This window comes from Numenius arquata, chromosome 7 (genome assembly GCF_964106895.1).
Source record: "Numenius arquata chromosome 7, bNumArq3.hap1.1, whole genome shotgun sequence".
Taxonomy (NCBI): Eukaryota; Metazoa; Chordata; class Aves; order Charadriiformes; family Scolopacidae; genus Numenius; species Numenius arquata.
Window position 1 is genome coordinate 2,349,895 of NC_133582.1, and position 27,768 is coordinate 2,377,662.

A 27,768-nucleotide genomic window follows, 5' to 3' on the forward strand; every position below is an offset into this window, starting at 1 on the left:
ATATCATCTTAGTCACCAAGGTAAATATTGAAAGATGAGGGGAAAAAAATTTTTATCTGCAAATGAAAAGGTCATGGAAGAACAGTGGAATGAGGTCTCATCTAAACTAGGTCTTTGAGTTTTCTCATGCATTAATAAATATCAAATGTGAGATTATTAGGATCTTTTGTTTTCATTTACTAACTGGACTAGTTCACCTAATTTCTCTTTTTATCTATTTGTTTAGTCAATATATTATTATTAATGTTACAGGTTTTGAAACTAGTTTTTCATACCAGCTATTAAAAGAGTAGATAGACATAAAGATAAAAATGATCATAAAGAATGTTACATAGAACTTGAAAATCTCAAATGATAGGGATTATTGATGAACTTCTGAAGCGTGGCCAAACAGTATTACCTCAGTGATGTTTATGGATTTAATGCAGACAGGATCCTTTGCTTGGGAAAATTCAATAGATCTTGCTGAAAGTTCCTGAATGCCTAATTAGTGGAGTACTTTATAGAGGTTTCTTGGCTCTGGGAGAGAAAACTGCAACACACTACTTGGCAAAGCACCATGAACTTTCCTGGAATTGGTCTCAGACAAAAGCAGTGAAAGAAAAGGCCCTGTCAGGGACTCGGACACCACTTGCAATGCTTTTTCCCGGCTTTCTCAGCAACCTAAAACACTGTGTTTGGTCTCTGATGAACAGTGTGCTGAAAAAAAAAAAAAGACTTGGAGCACTCATCAGAAGTTCTTCCTTTCCTGAAAGTCCCAGGTCTATTCTGTAATAGCTGTAGCTTTCAAATCCAGTCATGGGATACTTGCTCATATTTTGACTTGAACTTGATTTAGTTTGAATAAGTTTGAACTTGAAAGTTTTGAAGTTTTTAACTTATTACTTTCTTGCTGGATATTACTTAGTATGGCATTTCATGTGTATTTATGACACATAAACAACCAGAAAAAAAGCAAAATCCTTAGAAAAACTTAGAAATATCTCTGGAAGGGAGGTAACACAGAGAAGAGATTGTGTTAAGCATAAGAAAGACAACGGTTGAGTGGCAAGAATAAACGATTGAGTAGTTTTAGCTAGGCGAGCTCCTTCAAAGCTGCAAGAAAAATTGTATTCTAATGTCATGATTAAAATCAAGTGCCACTGATGGCAGAACTTAAAGTCAGTGCTATGCACTGTAGAAGTTCAGCAGTAGGTTGCTTTCTGCCTATTCCCGTGTGTAATAGGGTTAGTTCCTTAGGGTGACTGTCATAGTGATTTACACCTTGTGCATTACATTCATATTTGTTGTTACTACAACTTCTTCAATATGCTGGTTTTTTTCACGTAGACAGAGTCCAGAAAACCAAGTACATGTTTCAAAGTTTTATAATTTATGTTACAGCGAAAGCGGGTAAAAAATATTTCATCGAATACTTCCCAAATAATTAATTCTTCTGCAAGTGAAAGCTCAGTGTATTCTTTCTCAACCATTCAGTATCAAAAATCCTTTCAGATCTTTACCGAAAACTTCCATCTACTATCATCTAACATTTTAAGAACTCTTCATACAACATGTATTTGCCTTCTGCATTAAAAAGAATCCTGCTTTGAACAGCTGAAACTAAGATAAAAATGCTTAGATAAAACCTCGTAAAATGTAAAGAAAGCTTAGAGAAAGAAGACTATCTGATGTTTATCCAGAAAATCTGTACTCAGAAAAGTGAAATACCAATGACTTGAACTAACTTTTAGTGGATAAGAAATAGCCATACTAATCACTTCTACAACATTCAAATAGGAGAAATATATACTTCTATTTGTCTCCTAAAACGCCCTATCAAACTGCTTGGCTGAATATGTTAAAGTGTGACAAAGTAAGACTAATACCAAAATATTCTGTTCTCTTAGTGGTTTAGAAAAAGGGGGATGAAAAAAGTCATTAAATGCCTGCTAAGTGACAGGTCATCAAATGAAAAAGGGCATATGGTTTTGGTCGATGTTTCAGTTCAAAACATGACAACAGGTCATCAACCTAAACATAATTATGATGTTTCACCTTTTTAATAAAAAAAAAAAAATGCATTGAAAGGCTTCTATTTTAATCAGGACAACCTCTTTGCAGTTGGAAGATCATGAACTCATGAGATTTAGGTCTAACGAACAATAAGAAAAAGACATTTCAGACAGTTCTAACCATTCCTTGGAGGACCTTGAAGCATTAAATAAATATTCCATTCAACAAGAGTAGGTTTAAAATGAGATGTAGCTCACCTCATATGATTTTGTACATTGTTATTTGTATGTTCTCCTTCCTCCTTACTTGAAAGTTGACCGCGTGACACAGATTCGGCACAGAAACATTTTGGTAAACCTTGGTGGAATAGTGAGGACACACCGCGGCTCAGGTTTGATTTCAGGGCATAGATTTCAGGGCATAGATCTGCAGCACAGGGAGCCACAACGAGACGCGTCACAGCATTTATGGAGGTGCTAAACAGCGCTACAGCCTTGCAGCTTCTGACCTCTTTTTGATTACAGATCCTTACACCTTCCTCGAGGAAATGTGAACATGTAATGGACATAAGGCTACTGATAACAGATTTGTTTTTCTTGGTTATTTTACTCCTTAGAAGTAATTCACAGATTCGCATACACACAGACATTGCAGATATGGGATAAATCTCAAATATATTACAAAAATATGACTCATAAGAATATGAGCCAAATCACTGGGTGGCTACCTAGACTGGATGAAGGACTATACAGCTGGAGTTTAATTTTAGGCACTTCCTTAACCCTCAGCACAGCCTCCTGCAAGAGAAAGGACACATTGGTGTAGCAGAAGTTTTTCCCTCTTGTACCTGCCTGGGAAATATCCCGCTGTAGCCCAGGGTTTTTTGGCATCTTTCCTGAGGTTCCTGCCACCGCTGAGGAGCTGGGTGAAGGTTTCTGTCATGAAAAGCGGGAAGAATTAGTGACTTCTAAAAGACAGGTCTCAGAAGAAACTTTGCACTAAGTAGGATGTTGAGACTATCCCAGACTTTTGACAGTGCACTCCTTTGTCAGACTTTAAATCTTTTTTCCCTCCATGCCCCTGCTGCATGATAGAAGGAGCAGAGATGCTCTGAGCTGACCTCCTCTACCACCCCAAGACCACCTTCAGCTGCAGGTAGAAGACTGTCTGGCTCTGGCCCTACAACAACTAAAATAAATCTCAGTACAATTACAGTGAAGACAAATAAGAATAGGCTTTTTCTTACTTTTTACCTTATAAATCTATCTTGTTGCTCACTCTCTGTGAAATGGGGAAGCATGGTGACCTGACAGATAAAGAGAAACTGCCACACTTCTACAATTGCTTTAAAAAATGACTGATATACTTCGGTGGTAGCCCACAAGAACCAGTTCTTCACAGCCATTTGGGTTTCTGGAATTCTCTTTTTGACTGAGAAATAAGATATAGCCTAAGAGATGTTTTAGGCTCAGACAACAGCAGCGTCAGATTCTGTGACATCTGCCCAAGACCCAGGTAGACACGGACAATTTATCTCTGCTCTAACTCTATTGATTCAACCTCAGTTAGACATAAGTGTTCATAGACCCGTTATTTAGCAAGTCTATTTATGCTGACATTGTTAATTTTATTTTTCAGTGTGTCCTCAGGAACAGAAGTCTAAAAAAAAGCTGTGCCAGAATAAAACCTTCCAGTGGTCTTTGCAAATACATTGCTCCTCATTTGTTTTTGCTATTGGAAAGATGGATGGTGTGTTTTGACATAAGACAAAAATGGATTTTGTATGTAGCAATAACTATGAAGAACGGGAAGTTTAAATGAAGAGGCTAGTTTTTCTTATTGGATTAAGAAGAAATAGATACAATTTAATGAATAAGGGAGTCAGTATCTGTTGTGGCGAAAAAGTATCCGAGTTATATATCTGACATTTTTCCATGGATTGTTTTTAATAATCACATATTGAATTTGTTCTCATAGATTGTGTTTTCTTTGCCAAACCAGATTATTTTAATTATCTCTGTGAAAACTATCATATAATATATACACTAGTATGACTGTTCTCAAAGGAAAACAAAACTAAACAGAAAAAAACCCACAAGACTATTAAACTAATAGACCTTTTTGGAAATACAACAGACTGAAAAGTGTTAATGTTTATAGTAATTTCCGCTAGGGCTTGCTTTTATATTTTCTCTGAACACATCTGCTATAATGCAATTTACATGGTTATCTTGGAATTAAATATGACAGAAGTTTGTGTTTAACATAAAAATGATATTCTCAGAAATGAACTCTGGTTTGTGATCGTACAGGTGTCTGCATCTACATTCTACTGCCAGTAGGACGGAATGCCTTTTGACTCCTCAGCCTTAACTTACCAAAAAAATATAATTGTTGGCCACTATCTGAATGCATCACATGAGGTTATGATGTTTTTAAGGTACAAAATAATGTAAACACCTGGCAAATGGGGAAAAAAACCCAACCAACCAAACAAAAAAACAAACAAAAAAAAAATCAAAAAACCTCAGTTCATGTTCTTTTAAATTTTTAACACAGTGAATCTGAGATAAAGTTCAAAACCTAGGGCTCATAATGATAAAATGACCTGAAAAGCTCTTTGAATTTCTGTTTTCTTATGCAGGTCTGACTTCTGAGAATAAGGATGTCAGCTGGATGATGGTGCTTTCCGCTCTTTTGCAACTGGTCTGAAGCCTAACTCTCTCTGTGTCTGAATGTACATTTAAAATATTCAGAGATGTTGAGTAATTTATTATACTTCTGCTGATGTGCCCCCACCACCACCACCAACTATTCTCTGTGAAAGGATTTAGTGAAGCCCTATAATGCCTGAACAAAAATAACTAAGGATAAGTACAAAAGGTTTATCTAGTATAGCACATTTAAGGAATCAATAAAGACCATTAGCTGTTTTAATTAAAAATAGACAATAGATGGCTTTCAAGTAAAAAATTCAGCAACTTCACTTATCTCCCCAGGCTGGTCCTGCCAGAAGAAATAGTACTACTTTGAAAATACGAACAATTGAAAACCCATTGATTGCCATTACTACCAAAGAAATGAACCCATGAAACACCAATCAATGCCTCTGTGTCTTCAGGAGATAATCGCAACTGCTAAATTTGGCTATTTGCTTGCTTTCAGTACTGTATCATATTTGTTTCTTGTTAGAATCGTATTGATCTTCCATCACACGACAATTTTTCAATTACTTAGCGTGCTGACAGGGCAGCACTGTCACAATGGATGCGGGCAATTAAGCAATCAACATTGTGAGAGGCACACAATTTACACGGTGTCACTTTTTATAGATAACGTTATTGATGAGGTGCATGTACCTTGAAGCAGAATTATTGAGTATTATTCAGGAATTCCCAAAACTAGCAAATTTTCACGTGCTCATTTTGTCACTGTTAGCATCTTATTAATTCACCGCTACTTCAAAGAGGCTGTTCTTTTTGCTTTTTAGGAGATAAATACGTGTTTATCCACCATTGACCTAGAAACCTATGAAGTATGCTGGCTTCTTTCATAGCAGAGGTGTTTATAGGAGCAGTTTGCATCTTGCCTAAAATTTGCCAAAGAAATGGAAGCACTAAAATCTTGTCATCCCTTCATTAAGATGTTCAAAGGGTTGGCAGGATTCATTAACACCATTTCCATACTTCTCAAATACTTCTGTAATGCAAATAGGAATTTTCATAAGCATGTACACACATCACTTATGTTTTGCAGAAACAAATCCAAAGTTACAATTCCTACTCAGGCAATTTTCCATCTCCTACAGTTCAAGCACCTCTACCTGCTTTCTCTGAAATGGGTCATGCCTCTTGCACTTTCTGCATGTACCATTAATTGGCAAAGCCACAACGAAGAATGCACGTTCCATAAACTCATTCAGTGTGGTAACTATGAACTATACTCCTGGTGTATCTCCAAGAGTCACAAAGAGGAACATGCTGAGAAGTTTTAGGAACTGGTCTAGGTCTACAAGTTAGACTTGTCAACCTGGCTTATTTCCTTTCCTCTTCCAAGTAGAGTCCCAAACGGGCAGTTTCCACTCCTGCTCCCTATAAGTTAGCAATCTTGCGTGCAAATTCTTTTCTGTCTCTCTTTGTTTCCAGTCCCCCAGCTCCAAGAGTGGTTCAGTGTGTTGAATAAGAGATTGATTGCTTTGACAATGACTACCACACCCATGATTCCACTTATTCAACAATCTTTAGTTAACAAACCCGCATGCTAAGATGGTGCTAGTATTATTTCAGCACCATTTGTCATTTGCTTGTATTCTTTTAACCGCACGAAATCTGTTCACTCTGCAGTTATTGTTGCATGATTCTTAGCAGAACATTCTTTACAGGTTCTCATTTTAAAAATCAAGTGCCTATTGACCTTGCTGAACAGAGCTACATTATTGTAAAATTTATTCTAAATATTTACTATTTCTGTAGGTCTGTTAATATATCCTATCTGAACTGATAAAGGACAGAAAGGTATTTTCATCTCCCATTTTGAAAAAAAAAAAAAAAAAAAAAAAAAAAGGAGGAAACTGAAGCGTGGAGAAGTTATTTAGTCATGGGTCTAGTCATTGGCAAAGCAAGGAGTAATACCCAGGGCTCTAAAACCCAGGCTGCATTGCCTACAAAAAAGACTGGCAGGAAAACAAGTGAAAAGAAACATAGCAAAGTAATGGAAGGTTCTCACATTTCTTCTCTGGTGACATACAGGAGGAATTTGTTGGAGTGTACAAAGCAAGAAATTTCAGTGCTCATCCACTCATTTAGTCTTGGGAGCACTTCTTTCAAGAACCTTTCCAGAGAAACAAGGATCAAAATACTTGAAGCTTAGACCTTCACAGACCACCTCACTGAAGAATTTGAATGGCTGATGAACAATTTACCAGTTCATTTGTTTATAGTCTCTTTCTTCCATCTAATGGTCAGCAAAACTACTCAAAAATTCCATTAAGTTTTATAATTACTATTTATTGACTTCCTTGGATCCTTTATTCCCAGCCTCTTCCGTCTCTTGAGTAATTGATCTCCAAAATGCCTATTTTAGGATTATGCATTGCTCCAATCCATCATCAAAGAGTTGAATTAGTGCAATACATCATAAAGGAGTTACTATTCTATTACTCACTCACAATCACCTGACAACAGCATCTAGGGAACACTCCAGCTTTAGATCTAATGTTTGGCTTCAACGTTCTAGTATTTAAGGATATTTTTTCTAAGGATTTAATCAATAAAGAGTCATAGTGAAAGCAATGGATCTTTGGTGGAAGAAGCCATTGACTCTAATGAGAATTTTACGTGATAAAATGGATTGGAAATTATTTATACAACATGTCTTAGGAAACGTGATCATAGTGGAGGGCTTGAAAATGTAGGGAAAATATTTTGGCCTTGCTTTTTGCAAATTCATGCTTTTTGTTGGTGCCAAATCACTAAAGTACAAAGATTTCCAGAAACCCTATCTCACTACACACTTGTGTAGAACCCTGCATGGTCATGTTAAAACCAGCCCATTAAACAGGACAAAGCTATAGTGTTAAGAATAGGTTCCTGCCATGCTTTTAGTCTGGACCAACTGGCACCCTCTCCAGCCATTTCCAGACCAACCACAGGGTTTGTCACGGTCAAGGAACCTTCCCGAGAAAAAGTGTGGATATACACATCCCATTTCAGAGATAGAGCAGACCCAGACGCTGTCATAGTCCCAGGCAGAATTGTCTGCGTGTAAAATTACATCTCAACATTTCCCATTTAACCTGAGGAAAATAAAAGCTAAATTCTCAAACCGTCTTGAAAGAGCAGTATTTCAAGAACTGAGAGAGTGTCAAGAAAGTAGCTTAAAAACAGTGTTTGACATTTTACAGAACTAGCGTCCCAGTCCCGTATGTTCATAAAAGATTATATGTAAACAAATATATCAAACCTTTTAAAATTAAAAATTAAGAGTTTGTAGTAATTGTTTGTGCCTTTTGCATGTTTCTGTATGTATTTCTTTACCTTCTCGCATTTATATTGCACAAACCAGAGGGAAGAGTAGGCAACGATCAAAATAAACACAGCGCAGGTTCCTAGCCAGAGTTCTTTGGATACAAAGATCTCCAAAACACCCGTTTTTCAAACGAGCATGCTTTTCACTGGGGGATGTGTGGATCCAATTGGGTTAGATTTCTGTTTTAGAATTATTAGGTATCATAATTTCTTTATGATGGCCTTAATTAGTAAATTCCAAACACAAAGCACATTCACACTCTGCTGACTTGAACAAAAGAGTATTTCAAATTCGGCTCAGCTTGAAATATGTGACTGATTTGCTACAGGTCACCAATTAAACATTTGCTTTCCTAGAGGCAGTTTTCTGTTTTTGTATCCAACTAAGTATCTATCCAACATTGGGTGTTCTGAGGAGGCACTGTTTGGCAATCCAGGGCTTTTTTTCACTGTGGGCCAAGGATGTAAAATCCTACTTTGGATGCCCTGAAAAATAAAGTAACTTGTCATTATTATTCTTCAGTTTCTTTCTTTTTCACAAATAATAGAATAGTCTGTTTCTAACCTGCACTGAATTTTTATGGTCCCGGTATCAGATTCCTGAAAAGCAGCTGATAGGCAAGATTTCAGCCAAAGCAAGAGTAATCAGGGGAGGGTGACCCAAGTGGTGGTGGTGGCAGCAGGGGAGAGGAGGTAACGTGGTACTTCTGAGCCAAAGCAGAGCACACAAATGAGTTATGAGCCCTTTATCCTGCTTGTCCATATGGAATTCATAGCCATAAAGATTCCAAGCTTTGCAGTAAGGATGTGTCTATCTGCTTCATACCAAGTCACACTGAATTTGTGTAAACTAGGATTTGAGGGATCTAGCTATTTATTTATTTTTAAATAAAGACATCATCCATTTACATTTATGTTCTGGAATAAGAGTGCAATTAAAAGATTGCCCAGCTTCATTAAAACAGAGAGAAAAATATAATGTAGCCATCCTGATATTGCACTGTAGCCATCCTTGGCACTTTGAAAATTCTTAAGAACACTCAAAATTCTGTCTGAGTTGCCTACGTTCCCCAAGGACCACTTCCAAAATAATATGCTTGTAACTTAATGAGATTGTCCCGTAGTACTTTTAAGAAATTAATAAATATAACAAGGAAATTAGCGCTCGAGGATTTCCAAGAACAATAGATCTGTCCATACAAAGGTTGTGTCCAAATTGTATCAGTTCCCTGTGCTCTGAGGTAGTCTTTTATGTGTGAACATAGTCTGTTAACATTTTATATATTGTTCTGTAGTTTCCTATCGTACATATAAAGAAACAAAGCTTTAAGTAGGCCCACCCTTAAATTGTATTAAAAGTTTAATTTAAACCCAGTATTCATTATTCTCCTCCTCAACCATCTGCAGATGACAGTAAAGATAAGAATTAACGAATTAAATTCAAATGTAAATGATATCAATAAGATGTGTAAGTTCCAGTGAGACTGTGAATTAATTCTGTTCATGGGGAAAATACCCAAATGACTTGTGGCAAGTTATTAAGTCTTCTTGTCCCTTGTGGTGTAGTTTCCGTAACGCATGGAGTTCATTAAAGGGCTTGCATAAATATAGATCATCCATGGAAAGTAATTAATCCTGTTACCTGTTTGTTAGCCTGTGTGTTCTATCTTCTCAAATATGCCATATAAATATTAATAGTCCAGGAAAAATGCTCATGGGCAAGGTAAAATTTCTGATTTTGCTTTTATATTTTACTGTAGTATTTACCTGCCTTTTTTTTTCCTTCAGCTTTTTATTTTTTTTATAAAAGTAAGCAACTATGTGCTTAGTGTCAGGACATAATTAACGCAGAAAAACCATAATAATAAGTCATAATAACTCATTACACAGTGAGGCTATTCATAATCCATTGAACTCTGTAAGAGATTTGCCATTGATTTCAATGAAAGCAAGGTCAAGCCCATTGAGTTTCAAGATAATTCCTGTAAAGTATCCATTAAATAATAAAAGAGATGATGAATAACTGGACACTAAGATGTTTTCATTTATCATTAAATTAATATTTTAAATTATCTGAGTGCAAGCAACACTCAAGAAAGAAAGCATTGCAGCTTGTCTGCAAAAAAGTATGTTGCTAAATAATTAACCCGGCTGAACCTGAATGAATGGTAATTTATTCCAATAATTCTAGAACAACTTAAAGCAATAGGGAATTGTTTTTAACCACCTGATAAACGTCCCTTGGAGGAGGAGGGGGGCAGGTTGCCTTGCTCTGGGAGGAGGTGGGAAGCAGTGGGACATTTCCATGTCGCTCTCCACACACCTGCACTCTTCCCTTTGTATTTTTCTGACTGATTTGAACTAATTTTAAAGCATTGAAAGAAGAATCTTTGAATGCCCCCATAGATCAAGTGTTGCAGGGTGTGGTGGACAAGAGCTACACTTACACAAGTTGCTCCTTTATCACAGAATCATGGAATCATTTAGGTTGGAAAAGACCTTTAAGGTCATCAGGTCCAAACATTAACCTGGTACTGCCAAGTCCACCACTAACCCATGTCCCTCAGCACCACGTCTTTGTAACAGAGCAAACAAACCAGGATATTTGCCCAGTTACAGCTGCTCTAACTTTCAGTCACCTAACTGGTTATCTTGAACAGACAGTAAATGAACTTTCAGGTGTTCAAATCGTGCTATTGAATTGTGAGGTGAAGTTGACCACCCTTTCGATAGGTTGGTCAACGCCAGCATGAGCGAGACACAGGAGCCAGATGAGGCAGTAACGTTGACACTGTGACAGCCCGAGAAGGGCTACAGCCCCAGCAGGAGGAAAGCCATGACCCTCGGACTAGAGCTGACCAGAGCTACTGAATATAAATCAGATGGGTCCTGGGGTGAGAAGTCACTCACTGGGACTTAATCTGGAGAAGACTGAGAAGCAGAAACTAAGGAAGATGTGTCAAAACACAGGCTTAATCAACATGGTTTCTAACGTTCTGTTCTCCAAAACAGACCCAAGTCCTTCCACACAGACAGGACTGGAAGAAATTTTCATTCAATTATTTTTCTCAGCTTTTAAGATAGATATTCAGTCATAAGATAGAAAAAAAAAAAAAAAAAAAACAAACCAGTCCTACATATTGCATTCTGAACACTTTAATTTTTTTTTTTTCCTTGACAATCCCAATAAATTTTATAGAAGTGGCACTTAGAAGTAAGCTTCTTGGGTTTTCTTTTTTTTTCTTTTTTTTTTTCCTGAAACTCATTGTACAGTGAGCTGGCTGTGTTACTTATTATTATTATTTAAAAATGGGTGAGAAGTCATTTAATTTAATTCTTTATTGGTTATACAGCATATCAGTGATAATAAAATATAGTTAGAAATCTTGGGGTTTTTTTTTTTTCAAATACATGTGTATTGCAGTACCAAAGAACATAGTATTGAAAATCTCCTTTACAGAGACTTTTATGATAGCTTTACACTGATCTATGGATGAATCTGCATTTCATTCTCCCTTCAGACACATGAAAGACATTCTTTGGGTTTTGTCCTCAAAAAGTACAACAAAAATTGTATATATTTTTGTCCTTGCTTGTGCTTAGCTGTAAACCATTTTGAATGCAAGTACAGTGAAGATGCGTACTCCTCATTACAGATCATTTAAGAATTAATCATCTCAAAGCCCTGTGGACAACATTATTACTTATCATATTCAAATATTCTTAACATTAACTCAGTTCATGACTATTTTGGTACACCATTGCCAAGGATTAGTTCCCATTGGTGTCCTTCAATTGCTTTATTAAATGGGCATAAAAATTCCATGGATGAGAAGCATTCTATGTGGGAAAAACATCAAAGGCATGAAAGAATTTCATACCTTAGATGTCACTCAGCTTCAGGTAGCAGCAGCACAGCTTGCAGGGATGCTAATTAAAACCAATAGTTATTTGATTTACTTGACGTGCCTCTAAAATAGCTTGTAAAACTTGCCATTCCTGACAAGAGGAAGATGCTGGCTCCGTGAATGTGTATGATTTACAAGTCTCCCTCCTTTTCCCTTACAGACATGAATGTAATGATCTTTGAATGTAAGAACCAAAAGATGGAGCCGTGCGTACTAATCTGAAGAGCATAACAATTCACACAAGGGTAGAGCCTTTTCTTTTCCTGTCATCTTTGGGAGGTCAATGAAGGAGAATTGATTAACTTAAGTGTCATATTGACATCGTTTCCCTTACAGTTGTTTCTAACAAGCAATGTAATTTCTAACCTAGGAAAAGTTGACGCTTACTAACATCTCCTCATCGGAGAATGTCACCAGCAGCCCTGTCTTGTTACTCTTTCCCTGAGTGACAGCAGTCTCAAACACACAAAACACTTTCTCTAATCCTCCTAAGAAGATATTGTTGCAGGGAGTGATGTCGTATTCTGTCTTGGATCAAAATCAGCAAATGTTTTTCTTTTTCTTTCTTTCAGTAACATCGGTTATTTCACTGCTAATATCCCCAGACCTAGGACATCAGCTGAGTCCCTGCATCTCACTTTTTCCCCCAGAGCTCTCTGTACCCACTCTTGATTAGCTCCTTGGTAGTGTCATTGGTGCCCACGTTGAAGAGCAACATGAGATCGAGGGATGCACAAGCCTTGGCTGTCTCTGCAACATGGCAGATCCTGTCCTCCAGGAAAGCATCAAACCCCTGGTGACAACATGATGGTGTCTCCCTGCATCCACCCTCACCAACCACTTCCTACTTTGCTGGCTTCTGGTCCAGGCCCAGCTGGTTCCTGGAGTTTCTCTTAACAGAGCTTGACCCTCTCCACTGTCTATTAAGGCACTTTACTAATGCTACAAATTCAAATTTGAGGGCAGAGAAGCAGCATGGCTCCTGTTGTCAGAAGTCACCCATCTCCAGCTTTCTCCATCGTGGGAGTATCCAGCCACCACTCCTTCAAGCCTCCAGCAGTCCCTCCTTCCCTGCATCGTGTGGCTCAGGATGTCTGCAAGGTTCCTGTGAAGTGCCTGCCTCTTATTCATGAGGGAGCTATTTGAGGCTTATCGCTTGGAAATTTGAGAAATATCAAGTTGTTCTGAACCATACTGTGCTGCCTCAAGAAAATTGCTTTACATATATTAAGTATATCAGAGTAAGCAAAAGCACTTTACTTCAAAATCTGTTTATATCCAAATGCCATCTGCTGCTGGGTGGGTTTTTTTCATGAAATAAATGTTGGTCTGCTACAGACGTCATACTTATTGCTCTATTGATATTTCAGCATGACACCCAATTTTGAAGAGGAATCTCATGCAGAAATGATTTGGGTTTGGGTGTAAAGTTTAAATACTTTGTCGTAAAATAAAGGACAGTTTCTGTACCTTAGACACACTGGAATCAGTACATTCATTAATTTTAGGACAGCTGAACGCTAGTGTTACAGCACTAGAAGTAATTGATATAAGGAACATATAGAGGACACAAGAACAAAGCAAGCATTTAAGTTATATGGTGGTAGTGATCATTATTCCTTCTATAGCTAATTTCTATGATCCTTAGATTGTACTTTCAGACATCCAATCAGCAGGTAAGAATTCCTATTCTTCATCTCCTGTTATGTCTTAGATTACATCAAAATGCCCCTTTTCAGGGAAGGTTACGCTATTCTTTCTCGTAGCAGAAGACAATATCATTCTGAGAACGTCCTATATGCAAAACCTGAACTTTAATGCTGTGCTGTAAACACCTCTGTAAAATATTCATGAGGATACCCCTGCTCCACGTCTTTCTCTGACCCTACGTGTTGCCATCTGTTAGAGGATGGTCCTGTCACTCATGGTTGGATCTTAGGTAAATAATGAGTAAAACACTGCTCTTAAAAAAAAAAAAAAAAAAAAAGAAAGAAAAAAACCAATACCAAAGCAAACACTACGTTGATCTTATTTTTATCATTGCTGGTACTGTTCATGGTCAAAGATAGGCTCAGATAAACAACAGAATTTTTGCTGTTGTTGTTTCCTTTGGCTACAATATCACCTTCAACTCATCAGAACACCCAAGCAGGCTGCCTCTGCTCCCCCCGAGCCTTGCAAAGGACACCCAACAGAAACCAACAGCCTTGTTGGAAGGCACTGCAGAATCCCAGTTAACCGGGCCGGGGGGAAATGCCAAACAGAACATTGTGCCTTAAATCCTGCTCTACATTGGGACCTTAATGTGTTACTCGGTGCTTGCAGAAACTGCTTCTTCTGCTAAGACTTCACAGATCTGCTCCCCTCCTCTTACTTCTGGCAAAGTGAGCCCTCAAGGGAAAAAACAAATTGAGCAGATTTCTAGCTGTACAACCACGGTATTCAGATATCACACCACAAAGAAAGAAAAAAACAAAACACAGTAACAGAACAACCCTGCCACTATAAATCTTGTTATATTTTGGCAGACCAGAAGCTGGACGTGAGCCGGCAAGGTGCGCTGACAGCCCGGAAAGCCCCCCACATCCTGGGCTGCATCTCCAGCAGCGTGGCCAGCAGGGGAAGGGGGGGATTCTGCCCCTCTGCTCCACTCTGGGGAGACCCCACCTGGAGCACTGCATCCAGCTTTCGGGTCCTCAGCACAGGAAGGACATGGACCTGTTGGAACAGGTCCAGAAGAGGTCTACGAAGATGCTCAGAGGGCTGGAGCCCTTCTGCTGCGAGGACAGGCTGAGAGAGTTGGGGGGGTTCAGCCTGGAGAAGAGAAGGCTCCAGGGAGACCTTAGAGCCCCTTCCAGTCCCTCAAGGGGCTCCAGGAGAGATGGGGAGGGACTCTTGATCAGGGAGGGGAGCCATAGGATGAGGGGGAAAATTTTAAGCTGAAATAGGGGAGATTTAGATGAGATCTCAGGAAGAAATTCTTTGCTGTGAGGGTGGTGAGACCCTGGCCCAGGTTGCCCAGAGAAGCTGTGGCTGCCCCATCCCTGGAGGGGTTCAAGGCCAGGCTGGATGGGGCTTGGAGCAACCTGGTCTGGTGGGAGGTGTCCCTGCCCAGGGCAGGGGGTGGGACTGGATGATCTTTAAGGTCCCTTCCAACCCAAACCATTCTGTGATTCTATGATGATTCTATGATATTTGAAACCAGTGTGCCAATTTTGAGATTGAAATCCAAGTTGCTACATCAAGTTGAGACATCTGAAGAGCGTACACAATGCTCCTCCCCTGACTCTTTCCTGTTGCTCATAGACTCAAAAAAATGAATTCTGATTCTCAGCCTTTGATACCATTGTGCTTCACTTTAGTATTATTTTTCAGGGTCAGTTTGAGAAAGATTCTCATCTAGCAAAGATATATTTGTAAGACAAATAGAATACTTACTTCAAAAGAAAACAAAGGGTAATTTTAAAAGGTAGTTGGTGAAAGACTTGCTTGTCTTGATTTCTTCTCAAAACCAAAATGTTTAAATATATGGTTCGCACCATAAGGCTGATGAACTCTCTTTTGCAGAGCTCTGCTCTCAAACCATAGCTACAGAAATTTAGTTCAGTCTTGCAACACTTGCTGAAGGATGTAATCACCTTTAACCGTCTGGCAGCCTAAAACTCGCAGTTACAGTGAACTTATGTGGGCAATACTTGTTTAATTTCATGGTTCCACAAGTCACACAGGTCTACAGCTATCAGAAAATTGGAGCTATTGCAATTATCAGCCCTGCAGCAAACTGTTTGGGTCCAAGCCACGGTCTTGAGCCCCACAGACTTTATTGGAGGTCACTCACCCGTCGTTAGAGCAATGGGAACTGCAGAACAGGCTCCTGCTGGAGCCCTGAGTCATGGTACGCAGCTCTTATTGCTCCATATATTGTATGGCTTTTTTGTTGGAAAGGAAAAGGGCTTTTAAAGGAATTCTGTCTTTAAAAGGAAAGACACAGTGGCTGTTTAATGTAAATTCCTTTAATTCTGCAGCTATCTGCTATTTTAATCTTTTTTCTTTTTTAAACAGAAGACATGCTAATATGTTTTCACTGCTCAGTAATTCCTTCCCAATTTTTATACTCTTTCATAAGCTACTACTTGAGTGCATTACGATTTTTTAAAGTGTACATTCTGTTCTCATATTGTTTGTTTATTTGATACTAGCAAAATATTACCTGTTGATCACACATCTGTTTATTTACCTTACTCAGTCTTCAAATATTTGCAAACATCCTGCTTATAGGCCAAAATGAGTAGTTTAGGAATATATGTAACGACTGCAACATAGAAAGTGAGCATTTGCTAACAGCTACCACAGATGACACATCATATACAAATATGGATCCAATTTTCATAACAGAAATACATGTAATATTTTAATTACCACTGCCACCACTTTTACCAACAATTAAATAGTTATAATAGGTATAGAATCAACATGGAAAATTAATCTTTTCTGAGATAAAGGGAAAGATATATGTACTTCTATGCTAAGGATGATGTTTCTTCAAAATTTTAAAACTGGACTCTGTTCAGAAAAAGTGCCCATGTAATCAGTAATATTACTGATGCCACATGTTAAAGGAAAGAGCTACATCTTGTTCTGTCTCGGGGACTCTATTTTTGTCATTTCTTGTGGCTTTCCTTAGTCCTAAGAAAACCAATACTTGTAGGACTGAGAAGTACAATGGTATTATTTGAAAGAAGAAGGTTTTGTCATTGTTCTCAGCCCATTGTTCAAAGCAAAAACATCAGTAGCAAACAAGAAAACACTGCAAAACTGTGAGAAACTGTCATTTAAGTAAACTGAGGTTGGATTTGAAACATGAGGAGACATGAAAGCAATGCCTGCAGATTTCACATAGAAAATTTTAGACATCTCACCTTCGCTTCAAAACAATAAATCTGATTTTAGCTTGGAAATTAAATTTAAGAAGCTTGGAGGAAATAATATCCTAGTGTCTCATCTTAAGCTTTTAATATTCATTGTTTGTGCTCTCTGAGTTCTCAAATACAGAAAGGAAAATAATAGTTGCAAACTAAAATATATTACAAAAGAGTGGTAATACCTTTAGTTGTCATTTTGCACCATCTGTGAATCTCAGTACTGCGCATCTCACTGAATTACTTTACTACTGAGCAATTTGCTGTTTTTTCAGGAAAAAACACTGTGTCTTTGCAAGCAAAGTAGAACTTAGGTGGTACTTTCATCTTCCCATAACCATACCTGCTTGGCAGAGGTCCTTCCCTCCAGGTTAGAGCTCTGGATCCATGTAGGATGGGCAGCTGCTCTTGGCTGTTTCAACAGGATCCGTCTGAGATGCTGACCAGATCCCAGACCTTGGCACTGCAAAACAGCAGACTGAAGAGCTCTTCTGTGGGGCTGCAATCATTTTACAGCTGTGGGAAATCCTAAAATAACCTAGAAATATTTGTATTGTTATTACTAAGTCTTCTTAATTCCTCCTCAGAAGACTCTGTCTTTTTTTGTCTCTAAAATTCTTTTGGGTTTACGTGGCAAAGTTTTGGTAGGGGACAGAGCAAAGATTCCCCTGCAGCCTATGGTGAAGTCCTTGGTGAGGCAGGCTGTCCCATGGAGGTTAACGATGGAGCAGATATCCACCTGCAGCCCATGGAGGTTAACGATGGAGCAGATATCCACCTGCAGCCCATGGAGAACACCACATCAGAGCATGTAGATGTGCCCTGGAGGAGGCTGCGGCCTCATAGGAAGCTGGCATAGGAATAGTGTCCTGGCAGGACCTGTGGACCAATGGGGAGGAGCCCACACTGGAGCAGGTTTTCTGGCAGGACTTGTGCCACTATTTTAGAAACTTATTCTTCCTGCTTGGGTCCCCTACACCCTACACATGGCTTACTATATCCACTCATGTGGCTTCAAATTTCAGTTTATGCTGAAGGTTCAGAGATCCTCTCTTGTGTCTTTGCCTTGCCTTCTACTGTGTAGTTCAGTATCTGCCTACAGTACCTGAAAGCAACACTATTGGAAATGTGGGCATTGATGGAGATTTTAGCCTCACTTTCAAAATCCTTACGCCACATGCTTATCACAAGGAATTCAATCACCTCTCTGCTTGTGTCATTCTAAGACCTCCCCCCTGACCCATCCAATCTTCCTTGAGGGTCTTCTACTGCTCTCATCTCCTTGGTGTCACAGTAAAGAATAACTCCCCTGCCAGTTAGATGACTGGAAACAAAGATCTTCAAAGGAGAGCAATCAGAAATGAAATGTTGGTATTGGTTGACCCTCTGACAGGATCTGAGCAATTTGATTTTTCTCCTGTACACAGTGATCCATAAGAAATGGAACTAGTTTGGCCACCTCACAGTCCTGCAACAAAGTGGGCTGCAGTGATTGTTTCCACAGTCACCATAAAGAGTTTGACAGCACTGACAGTCAATCAGAAATCTCCCGTTACTCTCCTAATTGCCAGGATGGTTTTTTTTTTTATTTATTTCTTCTTTAGGGTATGGATTGCCTTCTACAGTGAGAATTTCATTTTTCCTCTTGTTAGAAAGTAAAACTACTCCCCAAATCCCTAGGCAAATGGAGAGCAATTTAAACAGAGTTATTAATACGACCTACCCAGGAGCTGGAAGAAATACTAACCTCAGGGCTGGAAAGTGAGTCTGTCTGGTTTAAATGCTGGAAGGAACTCTCTGCTTTTGTGCTTGCAGAAACAGACCAAACAAGAAGGACGAAGGATTGCATTCCAAACACAATCATAGGCTTCTCTTTTTTCCCCTCAGTTTCATCTTTTCCACTTTTTCAGTGTTTCATGGAGATAAAGAAAGCTCAACTCAATGCTAAAGTGACACAAAACATACTTGAGAAATTTGTCTTCCTTCTAGAAAAAAAAAACCTTTTCAATTTAAATATTCATTTCTTCTCAGTATCTTTGTCCTGGAGGATTTCTTATATAGATTGTACAGAGTTGAAAACTGAAAATCTGCATTTAGATAGAAATCTCAGAAAAGGCCTTCTATACAAACTAAGCAGTATTGCTTTCTTCTTCCTTCCAGTATAACATAAAATAATTTTTCTCTTCTATTCCGTAAATGATTCTAAACCAGGGCTTTAGGGTCCCCTAAACACCGACCATAAAGGTGCTGTAATAGCTCTAATTTTGTATGATGAACCAGCCTTCCTGCATCAAATGCCCAAAAAGCTGTATTTTTTGTTTACTATAAACATGTTCTGGTTTTAATTCAAGTATGATGCCCATATTGGAGGTCAATGGAAACAAACGGGAGCTAAGGAATAAAATTCCTATTATATTCATGTACAAGCTCTTGCTGCAGTCCATGTACTGTGAAAAAGGGATAAAAGTGACTGATGATGTTTTAATGGGTTTTTCTAGATTTCAGTGGCTGTCATTTGTTTTCAGTCAATAATTCACATGGTTATGGAAGGCAGCACCATTGGTTTTTACTGTAGCAGTACTCGGACAAAAGGATTGTAAAATGCTTCATAACTTTTTACACAGGCTAGGATAAATCCTGCCCCAGCTCACATCCCGAGTAATATCACTGATTTTGCAAAGACCAGATGAGACCCAGAGGATTGAGGTTGGAAGTAAAGTATGTATAATCTGTATGAGAAGAGAAATGCCTCTTACTCATGGAATACCACGTGCAAAGAAGAGAGGAAGCACACAGCTTGAGAGCAAATGAAAATCTTATGCTCAGAATGATCCCATGCACTCTATTGGAAAAATATCGACCCTCTTGAAAGGAATAAGGATTTTCCCATTGACAAAAACATTGAGTTTATCAAGGCCTTCTGGTTTTCTCCACAAATAACAGTCTTGGCTTAGAGGGTAAATTAATGAAAGCCATTCCTGTAGCACCAAGCATATCAGTAAGTCACAGCAAAATGTCTTTAACATGGCCAGGGTGGTTCATACCAAATCTACCAGACAGTAAAATAACAGGCAGATTTAATGAGGTGAATTGACAGTCAAGCGTTCCAGGAACCACGCATGACTCGACACTTATTATGATTTCCAGAGAAAACAAGTCAGTCATGTAATTGTACTTTCAGCTAATAATGGCATGTGCAAAACAGCTTCCTCAGAGTTGTGTTTTCAAACATTATGCTTATGACAGGGACACATTTGCAGCAGTTGGCTCCCAAAAGGACTTTGTTTTAGGGAATTACAGCTCGGTGATCACAATTGACTTTATTTTTATGAAAAACATACAGAAAGCTCAGTGTCATTTAACGTGTTTCTGTGCAAACTAACTTAATGAAACTTGTGATCTGAAAGAGCTTGGTGAAAGCTCTATGGTACCTGAGCTGCGAGGCACAGATGAATAATGAAGTAGCAGCATGGCAAGGCTTCATTAGAGATTGATTGTCCTTACAGGTTATAGTTAATCTATTGTTGCTATTTCTCACAACTTTTCATTATTGGTAGCAACCTGTAAAATAAATAACTCAATTCCTAGTAAGGATTTGATGGTTTCAGAGTTAAAATAAGTATTCTTCCAATTTAAAGACATTTAAGTGTCCATCAGACTGTATTATGATTTAAGACATTTAGACCCTGGCTGCCTGATTACACTAGTTACTAGTATGCATGCATGCATACTAGTATGCATGATGTTCATGAGTCATCTAGCAAGTTCTTTTTTTCAGCCTTCATGATTTATAGGCGAGCTACAGTGGTACGATTGGAGGTCAAGAAAAACGTCAGTGACCAAAGTATTGAAGGACTGCCTGCTTGTGCGTGTGACCTATTACAGCATTTGTCAGCATGTTCATATCGGGTTGAAACGCTGCACCGCATCACTGGGTATAACCCATTCTACCTAGTCCCTATCTCATCTTCCCAATAAATGTGCACGTGTTTCAATGCTCTCTGAAATAAAGCTCTTACTGATGTTAGCAGGAGAAGGCTCTATTAATGTCCTCTAGAGTTAATCAAGAGCAACCAGATTTGACTGTTGTACTCTACAGGATACAGAAACATCAGGAAGAAAAGTGACAGTGTTTTTCAGAATTAAAGCATATCTAAATGACAATGATGAACCTCGTGTTAAGAGAAGGGTTTGAGAAAACTAAATGCAGGAGGGATGACTCTCATTCTTCCATCTCCATTTTTTTAAGTAGCATGCCTCCTTTCCAGTGCTTGCTGCAAGGTGGAGTATTGGGCTCTAAATCCTTCAGGTAGTTTTAGGAGACTAAAGGATATAGGACTTCTTAAAGTAATGTCCCCGTGCTGAACTTTCCCTTCCTGAAATGTTCTCCCTCACTCCAAAAGGACGTTGTTCACAGGACTGTTACATTAAAGCTGCTTAGCAACCTGTCCAAGCCAAGCCATGATATATAGTTTCCAGCAATATGCCTTCCCAAGCATTAAGGAAAATAATAACCAATACTTTAAAAAAAAAAAAAAAACAACTAGTAAAGGCTTTTAGCACTTAATAATACAATCATTATATTCTTCCCGAATTAATAAGAAAAGTTCTATGGTATTTATTTGGTATTTATTTGGGACATAGGCATACCTAGATATCTCCATATCTCTTTCTAAAAAGAATAAAAAAAATCTTCCATACAAAAGAAATCACAGAATCATTGTAGTTTGAAGGGACATCGTGAGACCAGCTAGTTCACTCCCCCAGCTTAAGCAGGCTCAGCTAGATCGGGTTGCCCAGGACCATGTCCAGTTGGGTTTTGAATCTCTCCATGGATGGAGAATCCACGACCTCTCTGGGCAACTCAATCCAATGTTCAACCACCCTCACAGTAAAAATATGTTTTGTTGTCTTCAAACAGGACCTCCTGTGTTGCAATTTGTGCCCATTGCCTCTTGTCCCACCACTGGATACTACTGAGAAGAGCCTGGCTCTATTTTCTTCATTCCCCTCATCAGGAATTTATACACACTAATAAGACCCCCCCCGAGCCTTCTCTTCCCCAGGCTGAACAGTCCCAACTCTTTCAGTCTCTCCTCATATGTCAGATGCTCCAAGCCCTTCATTATCTTTGGTGGCCTTTCGCTAGACTGACACCTGTATGTCCATGTCTCCCTTGTACTGTGGAGTCCAGAACTGGATCCAGGTGCATCTCTCCAGTTCTGAGTAGAGGGGAAGGATCACCTCCTTTGACCTGCTAGAAATGATCCCCCTCCTGCTGCTCAGTATGCTCTTAGCCACTTTTGTCGCAAGGATATGTTGCTGGCTCATGGTCAACTGGTTGCCCACCAGGATCCCAGGTCCCTCCCAGCAAAGCTGCTTCAGCCACAGCAGTGTTACATAGTTTTAAAGCATTAAATAGTATTAAAGAACCTGCAAATGATGCCATTTCTTCCAAGTGTGTTATTTTCTGCAAAAGGAGACAGTTGCTGTAAGATAAAGAAGATTTAAGACATATAAAGAAGATTTTACTGTCAGTTAAAGAATAAAGAGTATTTAATTTTTAATATGGCATCATTATTGGTATTATACCACAGGCTATACAGAGAGTTCTGCTTTTACTTAACCTACTAATACGTCTTTTGATTTACTTAATGCCAGAATCACTCAGTAGGGATTGAAGACATCTGAACCAGAAAATGAGCCTTTCAGTCACTCTGTCTTGGTTCTAGATGCGGAATGAAGCTGAAGATTGTTGACCGAGAACACCTTTCTCATTCCCCAGAGCTTCCTTTATAGAAACTGGGAGCATCAGTGCCCCGTGAGAAACTGCCTAGATGGTATTAGCCAGAAATCAAACAACTCCACGTAAAAGTACACAGTCCCTATTCAGGTAGCAGTTGGTTCTAACCCAGAGCCTGTAGATTCAGTAACAATCAAGAATATGAAAGCACAGTCGAGCTTCTACCCCCTGGACAAGAAGTGTGACACAAGTTTTCAACAACTAGCTGACCCTAATTGTTAGAGCTTTCACCCATTTTGCTGTATTTACTGTGCCTTGTCTGGATTTATTCAACTCCTTCACTCTTGGCTGTGGGGAGGGGGGACCTGCAGGGAAGGTCCTTCCAGGTCTTCTGCTCTCAGTGGTCAGGGAGTATCCTAGCTCCTTAAATTGCAGTACATCTCATATAGGTAGATACTGGTTTCTTTTATGTGCCCTTGGATTTCCATCTCAACCTGGAGGAGTAACTTTAGAAATTTGGGCTCAGTTGGAGTAAGAGAGGTATTTTGTAAACAAATTAGGACATCACTGACCACAAATGATGAAACTGGTTGAGACATTCGAAGTGTGACAGCGGGTGGGAGGCAGATGAGGGGACAGAGTTTACCTAGAAGCTAGGAAGAAATGTTCCCTCCTGACCAAAGAAAGTTACATTTCTATACAGAACCGTGTCAGTATTGGCTGAAGACCTTTACCAGAAAGCGGCAGAAATTGATGACCTTGCTTTGCCTGGTGAGCAGTTCCACTTAATCTGTGCAGAAAGGGACACCTCCCACCAGACCAGGTTGCTCCAAGCCCCATCCAGCCTGGCCTTGAACCCCTCCAGGGATGGGGCAGCCACAGCTTCTCTGGGCAACCTGGGCCAGGGTCTCACCACCCTCACAGCAAAGAATTTCTTCCCAATATCTAATCTATAGATCGGCTTTTGCTGTGAATTAATATTCTCCTCTGCCTCTTCTTAGTGACCAGCTTGTTTCCTGGGCCACGTGGTATATGAGGCCACGGTGTCCTTGCAAGAGGGAGTTGTAACCACTGGGAAGAAAGAATAAGGTATTGTGTGGACGTTGGAAAACAGCATTAAGGTTGTTGGGGAGAGTAAATGGTCTGATTGGATCTTGCAGAACAGACATTTCCGAGCTGCTAGAAGAAAGATAACAGCTTAACAGCCTAAAAGCCCTAGCCTCCTACCTACCAGCTGCTTGCACATATGGGAACCAGTCCTCAGGCCTGGGGGGGCTGCTGGGGAGCGAGAGGCTGACAGCCAATTTGGGGAGTTGATTAACTGTAATTTGGTCAGCCAGTTTCGTGGAGGTGAATCCAGGCAACAATTCTTCTACAACTGATGCAACAGCATGGATAGAAACAGGTCTTTACAAACTCTTCCAGTGCAAGGGAAGAGAAGACGATGGTCAGCCTTGCCCACGGGTACCGTTGTGGCCCCCTGCGTTAACCAGGCTGCCAGGTCCGTGGGTCACAGCCGCCAGCAGATGAGGACAAGGTGTCAGGCCACCCCACGTGTCTGGAAGGGGAGCCTTGTCAGCTCTCTGACTTCCAGCATTGGGTCTGAAAAGCACATCAAGCCACCGCTCATAGCACTTTGGGGAGCTGAACAGGCTGCTTCCTACGCGTTTGGCTTGCCTAATTTATTAAAGCTCCTGATTTAATGAGATCTGTTTAGGTTCCAAGCCCTTAACAATCCAGGGCTCTTCCACAGCCATCATTTTAAATTTCCACCACAAAGAGTTTATTCTCTGACAGTTTTAAGCTGACTGATAGGTGAGCAGTGCTCTCCGGGTGGTTGTCTGTCTTGTACCCTGACACATAAATGAATCCCTCTCTATGTACACATATATATATGTATAGATCAGATTGCTTTTGACAGAACATGTTATTCTGGAGTTCTTCAGTAAATACTGTAAGCACCAGCTGCTCACTACATTCGCTACGTTCTTGTCTTAAGAATTAGCTTATTGTTAAACGAGTGCTGTAAATAATCACTCCAGAGCTTTGGGGACATCTTGTTTGTTCTGTCACATACACCAGCAAGGCAATATTCGTGCATAAGACAGATGTTTATCCAAGAGAGTTTACATAGACACAGCTCCTGATTTCTGCAGTTTTGAGAAACAAAATACACCCATGAGACAACAGTAAGCTTTGGTATTTCCTCTCCCTTCACCTCCCCAAGCGTTTTAGGAAGAGTGTTTCCAGTTATGAAATGTTCATTGAAACCCTGGTTTTGAGAGAATTAAGGCCACTCCCCAGCCAAGTGAAAGGGATCATTAAAAGTCATAGACCCTGGCTACTTAGAAAGACAGTAAAATCTAGTGTAAAAGTAACTGAGGAATGAAACACATATTCTTAAGAGAGCAAGGACACTTCATATAGTCTCCAGAAGTTCAAGTATCTCAAAGGTGCTCAAAATCCTTGTTTTGAAAAGATTTTGAAGATGGAACAACGACGTTCTTATCCTACATGCTTAGAAAACATCTTGATCTTTAAGTAAATACATGAGGAGGACATGGACACCTCTTCTGGGAAAAAAGGACTATATGAAACATGCTACATAAATGCTTTTAGGTTTCTTTTCCTCATTCAAAATTAAAAAAAAAAAAAAGAAAAAGAAAACAGAAATTTTCTTACATGTTAGGCTTCAAATATTTAAAGGCACATGTTAATATGGCATCCTTGAGAAATGTCATTTACTTAAACACCCGGTAAGGATTACTGGCAAGTTTTCTCCAAACTCCTGTTTCCAGTGCAGGATATTTGTAAACCTGATCACCTGAATCAATAACCCTTTCTCAACTCGAAGAGCACAGATGAGGAGTTAATATGGTTACTTTTTGAAAAAGTCTCTTTCATTACCGTCATCCAGGACTGGATTCTGAGAAGAAAAAGCATCATTGTGACAACCACTGCATAAAATCTTGTCTTCTCCTGCTATGTAATGAAATCACTTGAACTTTTAAATGTTAAAAGTATATTTTGTATGTAGTCTTGGTCTGACAGTGTTTTGGAACTCAGAGTCACATCCATCTGCATGGCCATTTTGAATTCACGACACATTTCTGACTCCGAGTCTTCCCATTCAGCAAATTGGAATATGGAAAGCAATCTTGCTCTGTAAAATGCTTTGGCAGTTAGAAATGGAAATAGATGAACTAACAACTAACATCATATAATTGCAATATTAGTGACACACAATTTAATAAAAATTGCTGTAGAACTAATGAACATCTACTGTAGTATTTCTCTGCAGTAAACTTTTTTCCCTAACAGCCATAGAAATATAAGCACTAATTGCATTTAGAAAAGAGAGACATTTAGATCATTCCATGAATTCCATCTTAATGAAATAACACATTTTGGAAAAATTATAATAATGTGCCAATTTTCAGTGACTACACCAAACTATGTAGTAAATAGGTAGTTAGATTCATTCAGCAAAACCCTAACACTATTGAAGTCAGGGTGAATTTTGACACTGACATAAAACCATATATTCTATTATTCACTAAGGTCCTCTCTGTTGCTTGTACAAGCATTCTTGAATGGGTAACATTGGATTGACACTTAAATGTCAAATAAAAACAGTAAATAATGAAACTTTAAAATTTTGAAAAAAAAATAGCACACAATCTTATTAAACATTTCATCAATATGAAAAATGTTAAAACTTTGTTAGTGTTTTTTTTTTAAATCCACTTAAAAGATTCAACTAATCATTTAAATCTATTTAAGATCCCCTGTTCCACAATATCTGGCTCTCCAGAGTGGCAAATCTCCCCAAAATGCGTTAAAAAGTCATGGAATTATTCATCAGACCAAGCACGAAATCCTAGTTACTGTACAGGGAAAATCTATTTAAAAAATCCAACCTTCCATTGCCCGATGCTTCTAATTTTCTGGGTTTTTTTTTTAAATTTAGTTCTGCTTTACAGATTTGTTTGGAAAAGAAATAAAATAAAAAAGGAGAATTAGGATTAATTTTTCAGACAGTAACATAATATTTCAATTACTGTTTCTTCAAAAGTTATGCATTTGTGACTGTTAGCACACAGTGAGATACTGATTTAATAAGCTTGATTTCATTTTAACTGTTTAAAATTATTTATCATAAAAGATTTTTGATTTTTGCCAAGGAACAGCAATGAGAGAAGGAACTGTGAGACTTCTTTGTCTCCCATTTATGTTGGCTTTTGAATTAAGAGGGCTGGTAGTTCAAAAAGTCTTTGATCACAGCTTAATAGAGTTTAAAAAACTGGGAGAAACACAACTCCAAACTTTCTGCAGAATGATGCCAGGCCCAAAGGGCAAAGGCTGTCACCGTAAATATCAGGCGTCCCTGTGTTCTACTTCTAATCTTTCATCTCTCTCTGCCATAATTGGGCCCAGTTCTGCTAGGAAATGTTTTCATTTGCCCTTCAAACTTCTACACTGTCAAGAGAATTGTTAATATCATCATCTAATGCTTTTGTTTAACAATGACAATAACATTCTACAGTTTTTAGGATAAATGAATATGAACAAATACATTGAGTGTAACTTTTAGAAGCTTGAAGTAAACCGCCAACTTTGCCTGAAAAATAGTCCCTTGATAGGGCAGGCTTTTTCCTTTCATTCATTTTTTTCTGAACAATGCTGGATCTTACATTTCAACAGCAACTTTTCCCATTTTGGATCAGCCCTGGTTTTAATTCACTTATCACAGTTGATGTAGTCACTGTTATTCATACATATATATACACATATCTTCAATTATAAATATTTCTAAACATAATTAAGCTGAATCATTAACTTCATTCTCTTATAGTTTAGCCACAGCTGACTTTTTGCTTTACACTCACTACTATAAACATTAACTCAGGTAATCCCAGAGACTGACTGTTAAAAAAAAAAAAAAATCCATTGATTGGGCAGAATCCAGCATCAGCTTCCTGCATTTTATAAACGTCTCCCAGGTAATTCAGAATCTCTGTGAATCCTTCAGAGCACTAGTCCTTCATTCAGAATAGAGTAGAAGGGAACAGTTCGGTTGGAAGGGACCTACAATGATCGCCTAACCCAACTGCCTGGACTTGTCATGGTTTGATATTATCAATACTGCAGAGAGAAAGTTTCAACCGAAGATCTAG